The following is a 17,888-nucleotide window of genomic DNA, read 5'->3' on the forward strand; positions in this document are numbered from 1 at the left end:
TGAGATATGCCAAGACATCTCTGCTTGTCCCTCCTAATGATAACTACAAGCTCTCTAGATCTTCCCCGAAGCCACTGCCTTTTTTATCCCCTTATTGAGGTTTATTGGTCTCCCTCTCTCCCTTTCCCTGCGCTCAATTTCTAAACTATGTGCTGAACCACTGCCCCAGAGATAGCTCCATCCAGGGGGACAAGACACAGCGCAGCATGCAGGGAGGAGCAGAGCCCAGGAGCCAGGTTATTAAAAAGAGTAGTGAATGCATCCCCCCTGTGGGGCACAGCCACCCACCCCTCACCGGGACACCCAGCAGCCATGCCCGCTCTGTGGCGTGCAGCAAGGACTTGTGCTTCTGCAGCAAGGTGAAGAAAGAGGCCTCGTGAAAAGCTCAGAACAACTCTGTTTAAGAATTCCCTCTGATTTTACTTGCCTTTCGTAGGGCTCATAAGAGCCATTAAAATTCTGTCTGATAACTGCTTCCTGAGAGACGGGAGCTGGACCATACCACAGCAGTGCCAGGCTCTACCAATAGTCCTCCTGGCATAAATCACACCATTAAATAATAAGCCTGGTTTTATTAGAAATCAGCTTAAAAGCAGTTTCTTCTTATTCCTGAAATCTTGTCTCTCTTGTATGAGATATAGACCATGGTGAATGTATATGGATCTCACTGCTCCAGCATTTCACTGCATAGTAATATTTAATGTTCGCAGCTTTAAAACTTTTCTGCCAAAGAGTTATTTCTTCATCCATGTTTGCTCAAGCAGTATTAGCCCTTGCCTACATGGGCTTCGTGTTCCAGCTTTGCCTGTGCAGCAGCATTGGATGGGGAAGCAGCCTCCTGCCCTGAAGCAGCACAGAAGGAGCCCTGCTAGGAAAGGCTTTGTGGCACACAGAAGGGAAGTGCAATATATTTTCCTGTTGGCCTTGAAACAGCAGCTTTTGGCCCACCTTTTTACACCACCGTGTCAGTGCAAAAGGCTGTTTTGCTGTGTGCATGGATGCAGGTCCTCCTGGCTGCAACTCAGGGATGCTTCGGAGTCCTGGGCCACACAGACACATGCCAAGGTCCCAGACACATTTATAACCCTGCAACAGAAATGAGATTGCTGGCGTTGGAACACAGCCCCATCTCTGATCTTACAAAGCTAATAATTAAAAGAAAAGAAACCAATGTCTGCGCACAGAAAGAAGTTCAGACTGGATCCTTCCTGCATTAGCACAGGAGCCCAGGCTTCACCTGAGCCACATAGCACCCTCTCCAGCCAGCGTGTGCCACGGTAATTGTGCATACCGAGGCTCAGCAGCTCCCCACAGACACACAGCCTGCATGCCCATCAGGCCGGAGCACCTGCTGGGGGGTGTAGAAACATGCTCTATTGCTGATGACACCCACCACTCATACTGCAGCCAGAAGAGGCTGCTTAATGTGGCAAATAATCCTTTTCAACTTCAAATCTTTGGACGGTGCAATCTTTTTCTTCTTGTTATTTTTTGGGGCTAATTTACAATCTGGATGTCTTCCCACAGCAGGTTACCTCCTGCCCGCGTCCAGCCCAGCTGCTGCCTTCAGAGGCACCATGCAGCAGATGGACAGACACAGGCACACGTCTGTGTACCAGCATCACTCCTTGTGAAGGGTAAGGGAAGGATATGGCCAATAGCAGTGGCTGGGTTTTTCCACATTTTCTCTTTCAAATGGCAATATTATGCAATATTCCAAACTGAGCAGTTTTTGTTCTTTTCCTTCTCAGAACCAGACGGAAGAGGCTGGCGGAACAAGCTGCTGCCTAAGCTGTCATTGCTTAGGTGAGTGGATTGCTAAGTTTCAACGCACTGAGTTTGGCACTAGACCTGAAAAGAGATGCTATCTGACCCCCAAAACATAAATGGCAGGATGGAAGAGGGAATAGGAGCTGGAAGTTGGAACAATGTTCAGGCTTCGTGCAGCAACCCTGCTGCTGAATACAGCAGCAACCTGGGGCTCGATACTCTGAGCCCAGCCCGTGGCTGCAAGGGACACAGGGAGAAGGTGCCTCACCATGACGCAGCCCGAATTGTTGGATCTGGCACCCAGGGTGAAATAACAGCCAAATTATTTGCATTCCAGCAGCCTACAACCGGTGCATTAATATCTACCAGCAGTGCCTATGCATCAGCTTTTTGAAACTCTGACCATTTCTCTATCACACCAAGAGGAGGAGGTCAGCAGAGACAAACTCACTCGGTCCAGGCTTGGCAGTGAAGTGAGGGCTATTGCAGAGCTCAGCTCTTCCCTGCTCCAGGAGGTCTGGGGAAGCAGGAGCAGAGCTCTGCTCCAGCACAATCTGGCATTTAAATGGCACTGTACTTTAGAAGTGCCTGTGATAAAACAGCACCTTCTTGCTGAGAAGATGCACTCCCAGCAAGGATCAGGGTTGCATCTGCTGATTTTAATGACAGAAAATGAGCTTGTGACATATTACTGGTGCTATCATTGTAGCACTAATGTAGCCAAGAGATAATTAATGGAAGATGTGTGGTTGAGTCCCTCGTGCCTCTCTCAAAGTCTCAGGCTGTAATTGGTGCATTGGCTCTTGCAAAACAAACTGCACTCCTGATACAGCTCAGAAATTGAAACACAGCACTCTGAAAGAGATGCTTTACTTTAGGAAGTGGCCTTCTAATAAAGTGATTTGAAAATGAAGAGCATTCTCTGTGCCTGGTTGCTGATGCTGCTCCTCTCTTCAGTGCTGTGCTATATGCCCCCCCAGTTTCCCTGCCACGGCTTGGTGTTATGCAGCTAGTGACTTCTGATGACACATTTTGATGCCTTCAGCCCAACCACACACCAGCATGAACCAGAGATCACCATATTTCTGGCTGTAGAACCAGAGTAAATGTGGCCCTGTGCCCAGACAGTGTTGACGGTGGCTGGAAAGCCAAGACTACATGTCTAACAAGAAACTGGGAAAAATCTGTTCCACTGAAGGCGTGGGGCAGGAGCCCTCTGCCACTACTAAGGGCATTCCCATACCACCTTTTTGGTGTCAGGAGCAGGCACTGTTCTTTCCCTTCCCTGTCTCTGTCTTATTCCTCACAGCCATTCGGGAGCCATGTGTGTTTCCCAGCTATGCACAAGTACGTAGCAGAACTGATAAGGAATGAGGACGGTTGGTCTGATAGCTGCATGGCTCTGCTGCAGGCTCCCTGTGTGGCCTCATCAAGCCACATCTCAGTTTCTCCCCAGAAAATGACTAATAAAACTTCCTTACTTCCCAAGGGAATTAGAGGATAAAAACAGCAACAACCACAATGTGCAAAGCTATTACAGACGTCAGTCCAGGCAGACTGTCAGCTTCAGCACATAACATGCTATCATATCTGGTTCTGATCATGTCCACCCTCTTGGGTGGGACCGTGGAGCACGGTCCTCCAGAGAAGGTGCCTCTGGTCTCAGGGTTGGATCACATACTGACCATTTCCTGCCCTGGGAGAGACACATTTCTCTTTTTCCTTCAGGAAAAAGTGGCAGAGGACATCTTGGAAATGGAACACCGGCTCATGCCCTGCTGTGTGGCTGTCCCCTGATGGGGACTAAGAAGCCATACTTGGAGTCTCCATTCTTCTGTCCCTGACAAAAGCAAAAACTAGGGTGTGGAGAGATGCTGTCAAACCCTGCACCACATCAGCTCTTGCCACAAGTGCTCCCTTGCCTCAAAGCAATCTAGGAGGAAGCGCAGCATAAAAAGTCTGGTAAGATCTGCTCCAGACGCCTGCTGTGGCACATCAGGAGACTAACATATTAACTCTGAAAAAACCACTAATTTTAAGGAGAACTCTGTACTTAAGGTGGAAGATGTTTTGCAGAGATCAGCAGAGTTTGTCTGGTGCTGAGAAACCAGGGAAACCTGTTAACAGCAGACTCTGTGGATAATTGAGAAAATTAGTCAACGCCGCTTTTAAAGGACTTTTGATTACAATATTGCATGGGTTGGTAATACTTTGCTCTTAATCTTTTCAAATATACACTTGCAATGGTTTGTTTATCCCTTGCTTTTGACTTGCAGTCAAAAAGGGGCTCTGCTTCTTCTGGGGCTCCAGTTGAGCAAGCCAAGTCACTATACAAAAAAACATTGGACAACACATCCATAGTCCACACATAGTACAGCAGTTGAACTATCACTTGATAAAAACAACAGCTCCCAGTTATGCAAGCTAAGGGTATCGTAAGGGTGACAGAGCATTGGAACAGGCTGCCCATGGAGGTTGTGGAGTCTCCTTCAATGGGGATATTCAAGACTCATCTGGATGCCTACCTCTGTGATCTACATAGGGAACCCGCTGCAGCAGGGGGGTTGAAATCAGTGATCTCTTGAGGTCAACCTACAATTCTTTGAAAGGACCTAAGACCAAGACACCTGCCCATGGGCCAGCATGCAGTGAAGGTGGGAAATGAGTGCCATAGGGTACCTATCATGATGGAAGAGACAAGTGTGCCAGAAGAAAGGGGACTGGCCCAAGATGCCCACCCTGGAGCTCAGCAGACTTCCTGAAGCCAGCTTTATTTATTTTGTTGGCAATACTCCATGCAAAAACAGCTTGAGGAAGGCAGCCTGGTGCCCCAGTTTTGTCCCATCCCTCTCTTTCACCCTTATTTCACGAGGAAGATGCATATTCCATTTCACATAAGCCCAGGCGTATGCAAGTGATTTCATGTGCCCAGCTACATATAATTATCCTAGATGTAGGCCTATAAATGATTCATTAAGATCTGTATCAGCTGGTTATTTAATGTGTCCTGCTAATTAAAACTTTGTGATAAAGACAACTACAAGCTTTCTGTAATTATGCCTCTGGACAGCAGAACGTGTTTCCAACCAGTATTTGCAGTTCCTGGGTATACATTGACACCTAAAGTAGGGTAGAAAAATATAGGTTAACAGGCTGCTCTTAATTGCTCTTTGTTAATAAGGTTATTGTAGAATTTCATTGTACAACAGCTTGGGACTCTTCTGCGTAGTACCGCTTACAGCACCGTTAGGTGATGATGCACATCCACTGCATTACCACTTTGTACATATGAAGAGTGTGGTTAAAAAAAAAAAACAAAAAAAAAAACAAGAGACCATTTCATCTACAAGAAATGTAGAAATGTGTCTGGCTCTGGACACTGCTCATTTGGGAAAAAAATATAATAAAATAAAAATGTGGACCAAAGTCATGTTTGAGGAAACACAGCATGTTTCTCCCTACAGGATCAAACGTGGAATTTCCTGCTCAAACCAGAGATCCTGTTTGGCTCAGTGTGAGCTTCTCTCCAATACAGCCCACAGACCTGAGATGACCATCAGCTGCATATATCATTGCCAGCAGGAAAAAACACAGTGACTTGGGAAGCACATCAGACAATGCTTTAGTGCTCTAAAAAATAATTATGCTAAGTTTATATCAGTATAACAAAGTAGGTCTAACATAGCTTATCACCAGTCTTGTACTCTCAAAATATGTTTGGTTTCAAAGAGAATATGCCTATGTATAAATCAGGTACGAAGTGTTTTCTTGGGATGGCTATCAATGTAATAAAATGTCAATAACAAATGATAAATGCTAAGTAAAAGAAGCTTTTCCTAAGCAGCTTATGCTAAGAATATAAATCTTCCCCTGCTACCAAAAGACTACATTAAGTGTAGTCCTTCTAATCTCATTGGCAGACTGCTATCACTGCCGGATAAGAATAAGATCGATCGTCTCGATGGCTCTTCCAAGCAGGCTCTGCCTGGTTAATCACAATGGGAGATGACTGCCCTTCTGTTGACATTTGGCATCTCCTGTCATCACTGGAGCAGGGCACGTTCCACCCAGAGGGATGACTCAGGCAAAACTTGTTGGCTCTCGTTAGCCACAGAGCATTGCCTAAACCCTGAAGTCTGCATCCCGTGTGAGCAGTGCACTAATCTGTTCTAATCTGTGGTTAATTCTACAAACATCAATTGGAGAGAAGACACAATGAAAGCTATAGAACAGCCTCTCAAATGAATTTGAGTCCGTCACAGGTGTCCTCCACCACTGTGGCCAGCACCAGCAACTCACCAGTGTTGGCAAAGTAAACTCCATGCCATGCCTGTCCTTTCTCTTTCCAGCTTCCCATGTTCGCATGGTGTCACATCCTCCAAATGTGGTGCAAGACAGAGCTAGAATGCAGTAGGTAAAGAAAGCCTTTACCACATGTTAACATTTTACAGACAAATTGACCTCGTAATAGCACAGAAATATTATCTAAAGTAAAGTTTTTAAAGTATCTAGAAATCTTGGCCATATCAGAGAGACTCCTTCTTGTACAAGAAAACACAGACCAGTTTCCTACAGATCTAAGTCTCATATCGTCTTATAGTAGCTCCTCTATTTCCTCTCAACTACTCTCATGATAAAGTAGAAGTGATTACTCTGTAGTCACTCCTGTCTTAACTCCTTCTCAGTGTGAGAGGTCTTGCTTTCAAGTAAAGCTCCTCAGTGCCCCCCGATAACAGCCATGGCCCTGAGCAGACTCCCTGATGGTTCCTCAGCGGCACACCCAGCACAGCCTTCTCAACGGGAACATTTCACAGGGTTTCTCTACCCAGTGATCTACTTTAATTAAACTGATAGGAACGTAACTATGTTTGAAATTCCTGCTTAGAGTTTATCAAAAGTGATTCAGACTGGTCAGCCTCAAATAAGGAGGCACAGACCAAATGTGTATTACATTCTCAAATCTCTCACGGGACAAAGAAGTTTATGAAACAAGACTGGGCATGCCAGCTCCAGCCTGTGATGGCTGAGATGGCACCAGCACGATGTTATTAGCTTGCTACTGTCTGTGAGCAATGTGGGATGCAGCAGTAAAATGGCCAGATTTGAAACTGAATTTAAGCAGCATTGTAGGGCAGGTTGCAGATGAGGCTTGGTGTTAACAAGATATGGCTGTAAAGACATGGCAGTGCAGGGATGGAGCCTGAGCAGGGTGTGCTGTACCTAGACCCAGCAAGCATCTTTTTGACATGAAAGTGGGACAAAAGAAGCATGAACCCTTGAAGCCTGAACAGACTGGGAGGAGAAAAAGCTTCCTACTGGCTCACACAGACCTCAAAGTAGCATTGGAGTCATGTGCAACAGGGACAGGCCAGAAGGATAATTCCCATTGAGAAAGCAATTTCACTGAATAGTAGAGGTGCTTGAGCAGAGAAAACACAGCTTCCCACTGCAGCTATAACAGTTTGCTGCGGCCTTTGGGTGGCACCATCCTGGTTTCCCCCCTCTACAGACACTGACTGATAGTAAGAAATAAATCCCTGAAAAGATACGGGAATGGAATAGGATTAGATGTTTTACTTAAGGGCTGGAAGGAGAAAAGGGGTCAAATGCACAATTAGAGGGAAGATGCTCAAACAATAGGCTCTGAACTCTGGGTTTGTATGCTGCTTGGCACAGTGTGGCCACGATCCTGCTGAGGTCCCCAGGCAGCATGGCAGTATGCATCAGCACCAGTTTCTAATCCCAGTCAAAAGCCAAACCCAGTAGGCACCGCCTGGATCACAGAAAGGATTAGCCAGCACACTGTAAACAATAGTTGCAGGAGTCACTGTGCCTATTGTGCAAGCATTTTGTGCTGAGTGTACAGAAATTCCTGAGAAAATGAGGATGTTTTGATGAGAAGGTAACTGAGATTTTCAAACAGAAGTAATGGGGTATTCTCAGTCTTTAGCCACAGGGATAATCTATCAATATCACTGCATACCATCCCTAGCTCTGCATCAACCAGATTAGCAAGGACTGCAACTCATATGTTTACTATGAAGCAATAAAGACAAGCTACTTACAAGATGATCCTTTGAAGCGTTCAGGCTACCTACCTTTTCCCATGAATAGGCCTTACTTTCTTTCATCACAGAAGCGCTTCTATCATAAGGCAGAATGTGTGGGAGAGTCAGTGGGTCCACGGGAAAAATCAGCAGAAATTAGAAAAATTAACATTTCTTTAGAATGAAAAAAAAAAATTGGAGATGCTATAGATGTTTTTTCTATTAAAACATACACTCTTAGCCTAGACTCTAATTGCAGGAATAGCTGAGGGCTGGCATCTAGGATAAAGTCAGAATTGCTTGAGTTACCATAACTCAAGAGGAGCTCATTTGAGGACAATCAGCTTGGTTCCAGCACCAGCAGCCACATCACAGACCACACTCAGTCTAAACACAGCAGCTTCACTGAGCTTGGGCTTCACCATTCACCTCCCAGCAGAGATGTTTAAACCGTTCCCAGTTCAAGCTAGAGGAGGACAGAGAGAAGCCCACCGTGAACAGTCTTCAGGTCAGGCTTCAAGTTAGTGAAGACAATAAAAAGGATGGATTTTTAATAATTAATTTGGTATTCATCCTTCTATAACTTGTGATGTCTTTATGTAATATGCCTCTAATTTCACCACCATTCCCTTAAGAAAAATGAGATACACTCTAATAAGTCAGACCTAAAGCTTGCCAGTCTGGATGCATTGGTAGGGGAGACAAAACAATCCCTCACAAAGACGGGTTATTGCTAACCTTGTCAGCAGGCATAAAGAAAACCGAGGGGAGTTATGTGCACTAATTGTGTTATCTTTCTGAGCTTTGTGATCTCAAAAACCCTCAGGGATTTTTTGAGATGCTCCCTCTCTGTCAGGTGCAAATAGGAAGCGTGCTTAGAGTGTGTTCCTCAGATACACAGCAATAACAGTGAAATCACAATTATGATAAATGATGAACAGTAATGAAATAATGGTAGAAGGAGCACGAGGTCCCACTTGTCCACCTGCCTTCTGTGCACTACAATGGGCACCTGTCTACCCTGGCAGGACCAAATCCTCTTTTTTTGGTCCAGAAAAGCACATGCTCAGACACAGCGGAAGTCAAAAGACATTTGCTGCTAAATTCCTAAATGAAAGAGATTTCAGTGTGAGGGGCTGGGCCATGTCAAAGAGCCTTTCAAGCTTTGTGCTCTGGTGGAGCTGGTGGCAGCAAAGAGCACTTTGTTGGTCACGTATGCAGCTGGGGCTATGGCCTTGCACAAGCCTCCTCAGCAGCCTCTAATCTAGGAAAAACTTGTGAACAACGAGGATATTAAGCCACATGAGCACTGTCTCATCTGGTTTAATGCCAAGGCATTAGAGGGAAAGGAGGATATCTGTGTCTTCTCTGTGAAAACTCCCTCATCAGCCCTTGAAGCCAACCAATTTAACTAATGGGATGAGATATGGAATTGCAAATGCTGTTCACAGCTACAATGTGTTGAAGTGAATATCCCTTTTGGAGGAAGAATTCAACTTAGTCTTCTCTTTGAGGTCTAGTTTCCAGCTTGCCTCCATGTTCACAAGACAGACTTCATGTAGATATCTAGTCTTGGTGTTTTTCTAATCATAGAGGTTGAATATGAGAGAGGTGTATGTCAAGTTAGGGCCTATTATTTGTAATTAACTTAGCTTCTGCAGAACAGACAAAACAATTGGAGAAACTGGAAACTGGAGATCAAGTAGTTGTTGGATCCAGTTACTGGCTTTACTTGACCTGAGGCAAAGCCCACTCCCTGAGTCCAATGCAAACTCTCCCATCAGCTTCAAGTATGACCAATTATTTGCCAAAAGAACACCAAAAAAAAAAAACAAAAAAAAAACACCTTGGGGCTGTTTATAAAGATCTAGAACCAATGTGCCTGAAATAAGAAGAGTAAGTATGCATAAAAATTCATCACACTATATAGACTGTTTTCGTAAGTGTAACAGGAGTAGAAGAATTAAAGCATGTTGTCATTAACCGTGAGATTAGGAATTTTGTTCACCTTATTCTAGGCCTGGCAATGATCTAGCTACATATAGAAGCAAAGAGGTTGCTGCTTAGGTGTAGTGCTGCAACTGACACAACGCATGCTTTGATTGTGATCTTGAACACAATCCACTGACCTTGTAGGAGTGGACCAGGAGGCTGTAGGTGGTTGAGCAGCTGGTTATTCTCATAATCCTCTTCCTTTCCCTGCATCTCATTTCTAGTGGACAAAAATCTAGATCATTTTTTGTGATTACTAGAGTAAATCAAACCAAACCATACCTGAAAAAAGCAGAGGAAATCTTCAGAAACAAAACAGGGCCCATAGAGGGGACAAGGCTAACGTTCAGCTCTGATCACAAGGCTGCAGAAAGAGGAAAAAAAACTGAAATAGAATTCCAAGACAGTCCTTGAGCAATACACAAGAACAAAACAAACCCAAAGTCTTTGCCAACTCACCACATGAGGAAATTCCTTCCTATCCTAAGCATAGCCAGGGATTCTGCAATGTATCCAGGAGCAAATATTATTAGGGCTGATCTAGGGCTGATTGCTTTTGTCCAGGCGTGATATTGGCACTCAAAAGATGATGCTGGTTTTTCATCTTGCTTTTTAATAATTACTGAAGGAATCTCCCACAGCAAAAAAAAAAAATTCTAAATACTGGTTAATCTTTTAGAGCAAAAGCCAGACTTTCCAAGTGTTTGATCTAAATTCAGTTATTTTTTAATTTCCAGGAGTGGTGTTTTGTCTTCCTGTCCTGAAGATCTCTCGAAGACACGTCATGTCAAATCCTACACAGAAATCTAAGGCCCACTAGGGGTTAATGCATTTAAGCTGTGAAAACATGTTTCTGTAAGTAAGTGGCAGCACAGCTATGTAGAAATCTTGAATCTGCAGAAATTTCACATACAAGGAATGTCCTGTGGTTGTCAATGGCGTCAAGTTGCCCTTGTACTTTCCACCCCCAGGGTGGTGGTGGCTGCTGGCTGGGAGGGCAGGCAGCATGGGGCTCTACTTGAGGCACCTCGTGGGAAGGCATCGAGCACGGTGGTTCTGAGGAGCACAACTGGTGTTGAATATATTCAGCACTACAAAGGATCTGGCCTTTAAAATGTTCCTTGCTGCTGCAGGCCAAAATAATTAAAACATCAGGGCGTTAAATGTTTATGTACCAATGTCTTCCATGTCCACGCGCTTTATTCTGAGTCCTCATAACGGCCATATAAACTCTTAGTCTGATTTGGCAAGTCAGCCCAATGATTCCTGGTTCTGATAAACAGTTTTGGCTTCTCTTGTGGAATCCCTTCTCCAGTTAAGCCTTGGTGCTGGAGCTGTGAACAGCGAGCCCAGGGGCTTGCTTGTAAACACCAAGCCTGGCCATCCAGTGGCGCATGGCACAGAGACACTTGAGCAGCAGCAGCTCTTTGGTAGCTCATGCTGCAGCCTGGCAGGGCTGTTGTGCGTCGAGTAGCTTTTCTTGGAGGGAGATGGTCCAAAACTGCATTCTGAGATAAAACACGACAGAGGTTGCAGTTACCTCAAAAAGTAAACACAAGATGTTCAGAATGAAAGATGCACTGAGAAAAAAATGCAAGCTTGGCTGAGCGTGGAAATAACTCTCACTGCAGTCAAAGCAACTTACTTGCCTTTCCTTTAAGAGGATTCAATATCACAACCATAAAACTAAAATAAAAGTACAAGCATGTAAGTGTGGTAAGACTGCTATAGTCTGGTTATCTTACAACAATTTAAGGCTGAAGTTGTAAAAATGATAAATGCAGAATCTGAATGTGAGCCAGTAAAACAAAATCACGTAACCCTACAATATCTTTGCAATGTGCATAGACAAGACTTCTTCCCTCCTCTGTGGCCTGAGATAGTGTATAAATATTTTTCCAGATAAAGAATAAGATAACCTGGAGCAAGGTGGTCACAGAATGGCTTGGGTTGGAAGGGACCTTAAAGCCCACCCATTTCCAGCCCCCTGCCATGGCTGCCCAGGGCTCCATCCAACCTGGCCTTGAGCCTGCAAGGATGGGGCAGCCACAGCTTCACTGGGCAGCTGTGCCAGTGCCTCACCATCCTTAAGGATTAAGGAGATCAAAAAAAGGGACAGGTGAAAGAGCAAGTCTGCTTCCTTGTAACTTTTATTCTATTTTTGATGCTAAATTCAAGATCACAAACATTTTATAGGTATCAGATCCCTCATCATCTGAGCTAACTAAAAAACGTGATAGGTGAAAAGTAGAGAACAAGACAGAGCGTCTGTATCTTATTTTAGGAGTAAAAAACAGTGAGAGTTTTTGTGTGTTTGCAGTGGGTATCACACCTGCCAGAGCTGGCAGCAAGGAAGAAGCAATGGACAAAAAGCTGACCATGCATCTGTAACACCATGGTTCACATTGGTGATGCTGAATTTTCCTGCTGCATGTCCACTTTGCTTCCCACAAGTCCTCCATGTCATATTTAGATCATTAGTTAATTTCAGCTTAGCTTCTTTGTTTTCATTTTGAAAAGCAGTGAAATTAAAGATCTGGAGGTACAGCAGAGCTAACACACTGCAAAGAGCCTTTCTGCATTGCTATGGCCCTGGAGCTCAGCCAGGACATGGCCAGCTCACAGGACAAATCCTCCCTCGCCTATGGGAATCATTTTTCCCAGTTCTGAGAGGGAAACACACAGAGCTGAGTGTTTCACCTGAACTTACATGCCGAAACATAAGGGCAGTGTTGTGACCCTGTACATAATCTGGATCTTTCAGACATATTTCCAGCACCATCTGGAGCAGCACCTTCAGCCTCTCCAGGATGCAAAGCCCTCAGGTGTTTTCATGAAGCTTAACTACATAGGAGGCACCAGGAGGACAGTAAGCACTTTTAAACTCTTCCTAAACAAACTTTTCTGCTCACAGATTCCATCAAGGAGGTACGCAGCCATGGAGAGTGGACACCTGAGTGCGTCTCTGTTCCCCCTGCCCCAGGTACACATGCTGCCAGCTGTAGGGAATCTGCCATCCCTATATAGAATGAGCATCAAACAAGTTGTACCTTACTGCCTTGGCCTTTAAAATCTTCGTTCTTCTAAACTGAGACAACAGCACAGCTTTCCATGTGTTCTGTGTAAGAGCAGCTCCTGATCCCCATCGGGCTCCCCCTGTTCCTGCTGTGGTTGCCCAGCTGGGAAGCATTCACAGAGTGCAGGCACTGCAAACACCAAGCTCTGGAAAAGCTTTGCAAAGGGGAAGTAAGTCTCCTGTTTATTTTGTGAGCCAGTATTTTGTGTAAGCTGCGATGTTATAAAGTCAGGCACCCACAGTACGATAAAGACATTTCTCCTTGCCCCTTTGTACATAGCCTGACAGAAGCAAGACAGTGTTTGTGACAGATGCTGATGAAATGAGCGATCTGGTTACGAGGCTGAAATATTTGGAAAGGACACAAGCTAGATCAGAATCTATTGCCTTTGTGGAAAGGAGATTTAATTTCTGAACTATCCACACGTGGCAACAAACAACCTTGTCTCTGCCCTCTGGTGACAGCCAGCAGGCACCATGCAATTATGATTAAAGCCTTTCATTGTTTTTGTCCCAGATTAGATTAAGTTGGTATTTAAAGATACAATTTTCTCATTGCTTTGTCACGCCAGGATAGAGACACGGCTGTCTGTGCACTCACAGTGGGCAGCAAAAGGAAATCTGAACACTTAGAGGTGAGTACAGCTGGCAAAACTTCTGGTTTCCAGGAAGACTTGGAGAAATCATCACAATATTGCTGGATTGTTTCTACTGATAATCTGTTCTATAGAGTATTTCTGTTTCTATTAATATGGGATCACTGAGCTCAGTGGGATCACTGAGTTACGCACTCTTCATCACATAGAATCACAGAATCATTAAGGTTGAAAGAGACCTCTAAGATCATTCAGTCCAACTGCCCACCTATGACCAGAACTGCCCACTGACCATGTCCTCAGTGCCACATCCACACGGTTGTGTAATACCTCCAGGAACGGTGACCGCACCACCTCCCTGGGCAGCCTGTGCCACTGCAGCACCACTCTTTTAAAGAGCTTTTTCCTAATATCCAACCTCAGTCTCCCCTAGCACAACTTAAGGCCATTACCTCTCATCCTATTACAGTTACCTGGAAGAAGAGGCTGATGCCCACCTTGACAAATTATTGTAGACAGTGATAAGGTCACCCCTGAGTCTTCTGTTCTTCAGATAGAACCCTCAGTTCCTCAGGACTTGTGCTCCAGACCCCTCACAACTCCACTGCCCTTCTCTGCACAACTCCAAGGCTTCCATGTCTTTCTTGTAGTGAGGGGCCCAAAACAAACACAGCACTTGAGGTGCAGCCTCACCAATGCTAAGTACAGGGGGACTATCACGTAAAACAACATGCCAACTCTTACTGTTAACTTCGTAATGATTTTACACCAACAGTAGCTCACTCAATACAAGGACCATACATGCAGACACACAAGCCATGGTAGCTCAGTGGCACTGTAAGAAAGTGGCCCACTGACACAAAGCAACCACCTTGCTGGCCAGCAGCAACGACAGTGTGACCTCGTGCCTAGGCATCACCAAACAGGCCCTCATTTATCTTATGATGCTTTTAGCCAGTCAACACTGGTCTCTGTCAAAACCTGCTTTCTTGCTGCTGGCTCCAACCCATCACTTGAAAGGTCAACATTAATTTATCTTACAAACCAATTTCACTAATCCCTTTACATTTTATATCAATCACTTCAGAGCAATGGTTTGCACATTTGTCTCTGGCAGCCATCAGGGAAGGCCGTGTAGGCTTCTCTCTGGGGCCAGCGCCTTTCCCCTTCCCCCAGCACTGCTGTCCCTCACTGGAATCACCAGCTGAAGCAATGGAGCAGCAGAGCCACCTCGTGCAATCTGCTGTGCAGTCCTGGCTGCTTCCCCTTGTTACGGCCATAAAGGAAGGCCTGAGGCAGGCGATTTCAGTTTTGACATCACAAATGACCTCATTTCAGATTTACCTTAGCTATGGGCTTGATCCTATTTTAACTCACTACAGTTACAGCAATTAAGTGCAATTGTTAACCATAAGGATGTTTTCCACCTAATATTTCCCAGTGTCACCTGGGCCCACAGTCTCATTTTTATTACGTGAAGAACATGATACCTGCACTACTCTGCTATCAAGTTCTCATTATAAGAGATTTGACACACAGTAATTTTCTTCAAGGGACAAACACACAGGGCAGTGAGGTGCTGGCACAGCAGCCCAGAGAAGTTGTAGATGCCCCATCCCTGGTGGTGCTCCTGGCTAGGTTGGATGGGGCTCTGGGTAGGTGAAAGGATGAAAAGGAACAATGCACAATCACTTGCCTGTATCTAACACTCCCAGCTTTAAGACAAAAAGACCAAAGGTGACATCCAGTTGTTTTTGAAGATGCCTATGCATCTTCAAAAATGTGGGTATGAAAGAAAGGAAAAACAAATGGGTAAGGAGGGTGAGACAGCATGACAAAGAGCACCAGCCTGGAACTGAAACTGAAAAGGAGACATTTAATGAGCCCCATTTAAATCCTCCTTTGGATCCTGAGAGGCAATAAATGGCTCCTAAGGATTTCTCCAGCCTACTGGTTATTAAGAAAGGCCCAGGGGATCCTGCTTTCTGTCTTACAGCATGGTACACCATGGGACTCTGTAAACCTGGCATGGTAGGAAGACTCCCAATTTAGCTCAGTAGGTATGGCTAGCCAGCCCCCAGACTATTTTTTTCTGCATAGCTCCAGAAAGATGCCTGGAGAACTGAAAATCCCAGCTTTTTACCAAGAAAGCACATAGAAGAAAGGCAGAATCCAGTCTCAGTGTGGCATTTATCAAAGCCAATGAGAGCTTTGTCAGCAGTCACAATGGTATCACATAGCAAGACCAGCACAAGGCACCCACCAAATGAGAGACCAGAAGAATAGAGGAACCATGAGCTTGCTGCATACGGGACAAAAGGCAGCAAAATATATTGTACTAAACTTTTTTTTTTGGCAAGGTCGGGTTGGAGGAGTTTCCCCTGGAAATGATGCTTTTGATACACGGCAGTGGAACAGTGCTCCCAGCAGGGCCCAGTTTAATACAGAGCCCACAGGTGCTGAGGCACAAGCTGACACCAATGGTACCAATCCAGTTTGCACTGCAGTCTACATAGATGCAATAGGCCACATTCTCAGGAGCAGGGCATGCTTACTTGTTTGAAATAAATAAACATTTAATTGATCCCCTGTAACAACACATCTGGAACTCTGGTTTAGGAAGCAGGTTTGTGACATTTTTAAACAGAAGAAATACTTGAGCTGCTCAAGAGATGCTGAGAGTGTTATAACATATGCAGAAAATATTTCAAGTCCCCATAGAGGGGATGGGTAAACGTGGCTTTATGGGTATGTTTTTTTTTTAACACACTGGAGAGAATGAGGCTTCGTAACAGGCATAGCTGAGAATCTGCAGTTCTCACAAAATGGAGTGGAAATGTGACTACAATCAGCAATCTCAGAAGAGCCTCTCCGACACATTTAGGAAATAAAGCCAACACAGCCTCTTCAGAGTAATCCCCTGAAAAATCTCGCTGAAGAGATGCATTTCACATAGAGGCAGAACATGCAGATGCTCTCCCTTTCTGGGCCCTAGAGGTGTTTTCTTTAACTTGCCTGAGTTTTCCCCACCTATGTGCAGACTGATTCACATAGTTTACCTCTCTGAGCTCTGGCTGAGGCCCTCTAATTATTCTTTAACAATCTAACCAAAGACCTGATAGCAAAAGAAATGACTTCTGAATAGGAGCATCCAGAGACGTAGTGCACCTCAGCATATTAATTTCATGGCCTTAGTGGCATTGTTCTAAGAACCACAAGCATCCTGGCAGTGACTACGCTTCCTCATCCTCACACCCTCATTTACAAAGCCACAAGATTAAAGGAGCCTGTTTTTCTACAGATTTGCATCTTCTGCTCCCCAGTCCTCAGCAATAGCCAGCCACAACCTTGTTCTTCTGGTGGCACAAGCACGTGCAAGATGCTGGACAAGCAATGGCTGCTCTGAGCCACAAATGTGGTCTGCTTGGTGGACCCCTATCAGGGCCCACTTCTTTGAGTCAGTGAGCCTCTGTGTAAAATGAGCTTAGGGACTCCAGGTTCTGAGGCATTCAGCCACTGGGATGAACAGGGACCCCATTGAGGTGTTATTCCCAGCTCTCCTCTCCCATCTTCTCCCAGCCCATTTTTTATTCTCTTGACTTAATTGGGTGCACTCCAGATGGCACACACCTGCACAGATCCCCACTAATTACACTGCACAAATAAATGCCTCATGCAGAGAAAATAAAGGAGGAAGAAATGAGCTAATCGCCCTCCCTGGCTGTACTGCCGAGGTGTTTTACAAACATGCAGTGCACTCTATAAACCAACATCACACATTTACATCTGCTACCTTCCCTTCCTGCCCTCTCTTGGCAGATACTACACCAGGAACTTCCAGTCCTGGTACACACACCCTAAAGTGCTTGGGATGCTCCAGCAAAACCCTCCTCCTCTTCTTCCTCAGCTTCATCTAGAGTAGCTTCCTCCATGATAAGACAGTCTCACTGTTATCCAGGATGAGGAAGACTGTGTGTCAAGGCCAGCCCTTGAATGACCTCCACACTTCACAGGCTGTCATGGATGTCTTATGGCGAGAGAACTGGGGTTGTTCACTCTGGAGGAGGCTCAGTGGAGGCCTTATCACTCTCTACAATGACCTGAAAGTTGGTGGGGGTTGGCCTCTTCTCCTAGATGATCAGAGATGAGAAGTAATGGCCTCAAATTGCACAAGGGGAGGATGAAGTTGGGTGTTTGGAAGAATTTCCTCCCAGAAAGAGCGGTGCTGCAGTGGCACAGGCTGCCCAGGGAGGTGGTGGAGTTGCCATCCCTGGAGGCGTTCCAGAACCATGTGGATGTGGCACTGAGGTTTAAAGGGCAATACTGGTGGTAGACAGAAAGCTGGAATAGATGATCTTAGTGGTCTTTTCCAACTTCAATCATTCAATGTTTCAGTATTTAAGAGAA

The 17,888-nt window shown here is 45.1% G+C and overlaps 2 long non-coding RNA genes across 3 annotated transcripts; both read right to left on the reverse strand.

The window, feature by feature from the left end:
• Positions 1-504: 504 nt before the first annotated feature.
• Positions 505-7,987, reverse strand: LOC122170860. 2 transcript variants are annotated; one of them, XR_006171855.1, is made up of 3 exons: positions 7,869-7,987; positions 6,070-6,170; positions 505-1,086 (listed from the first exon to the last, which is right to left on the reverse strand). It is a non-coding gene; the product is annotated as an uncharacterized LOC122170860 (long non-coding RNA). The 2 variants fall into 2 exon arrangements; XR_006171854.1 differs by lacking the exon at positions 505-1,086 and adding an exon at positions 4,704-4,890.
• Positions 7,988-9,357: 1,370 nt separating this feature from the next.
• On the reverse strand, positions 9,358-13,668 carry LOC122170861. The gene is made up of 3 exons (XR_006171856.1): positions 12,860-13,668; positions 10,269-11,317; positions 9,358-10,173 (listed from the first exon to the last, which is right to left on the reverse strand). It is a non-coding gene; the product is annotated as an uncharacterized LOC122170861 (long non-coding RNA).
• Positions 13,669-17,888: the final 4,220 nt, after the last annotated feature.

Source organism: Centrocercus urophasianus, unplaced genomic scaffold (assembly GCF_019232065.1).
Source record: "Centrocercus urophasianus isolate 14NV4802_14NV808 unplaced genomic scaffold, USGS_Curo_1.0 seq_73, whole genome shotgun sequence".
NCBI classification, from domain to species: domain Eukaryota; kingdom Metazoa; phylum Chordata; class Aves; order Galliformes; family Phasianidae; genus Centrocercus; species Centrocercus urophasianus.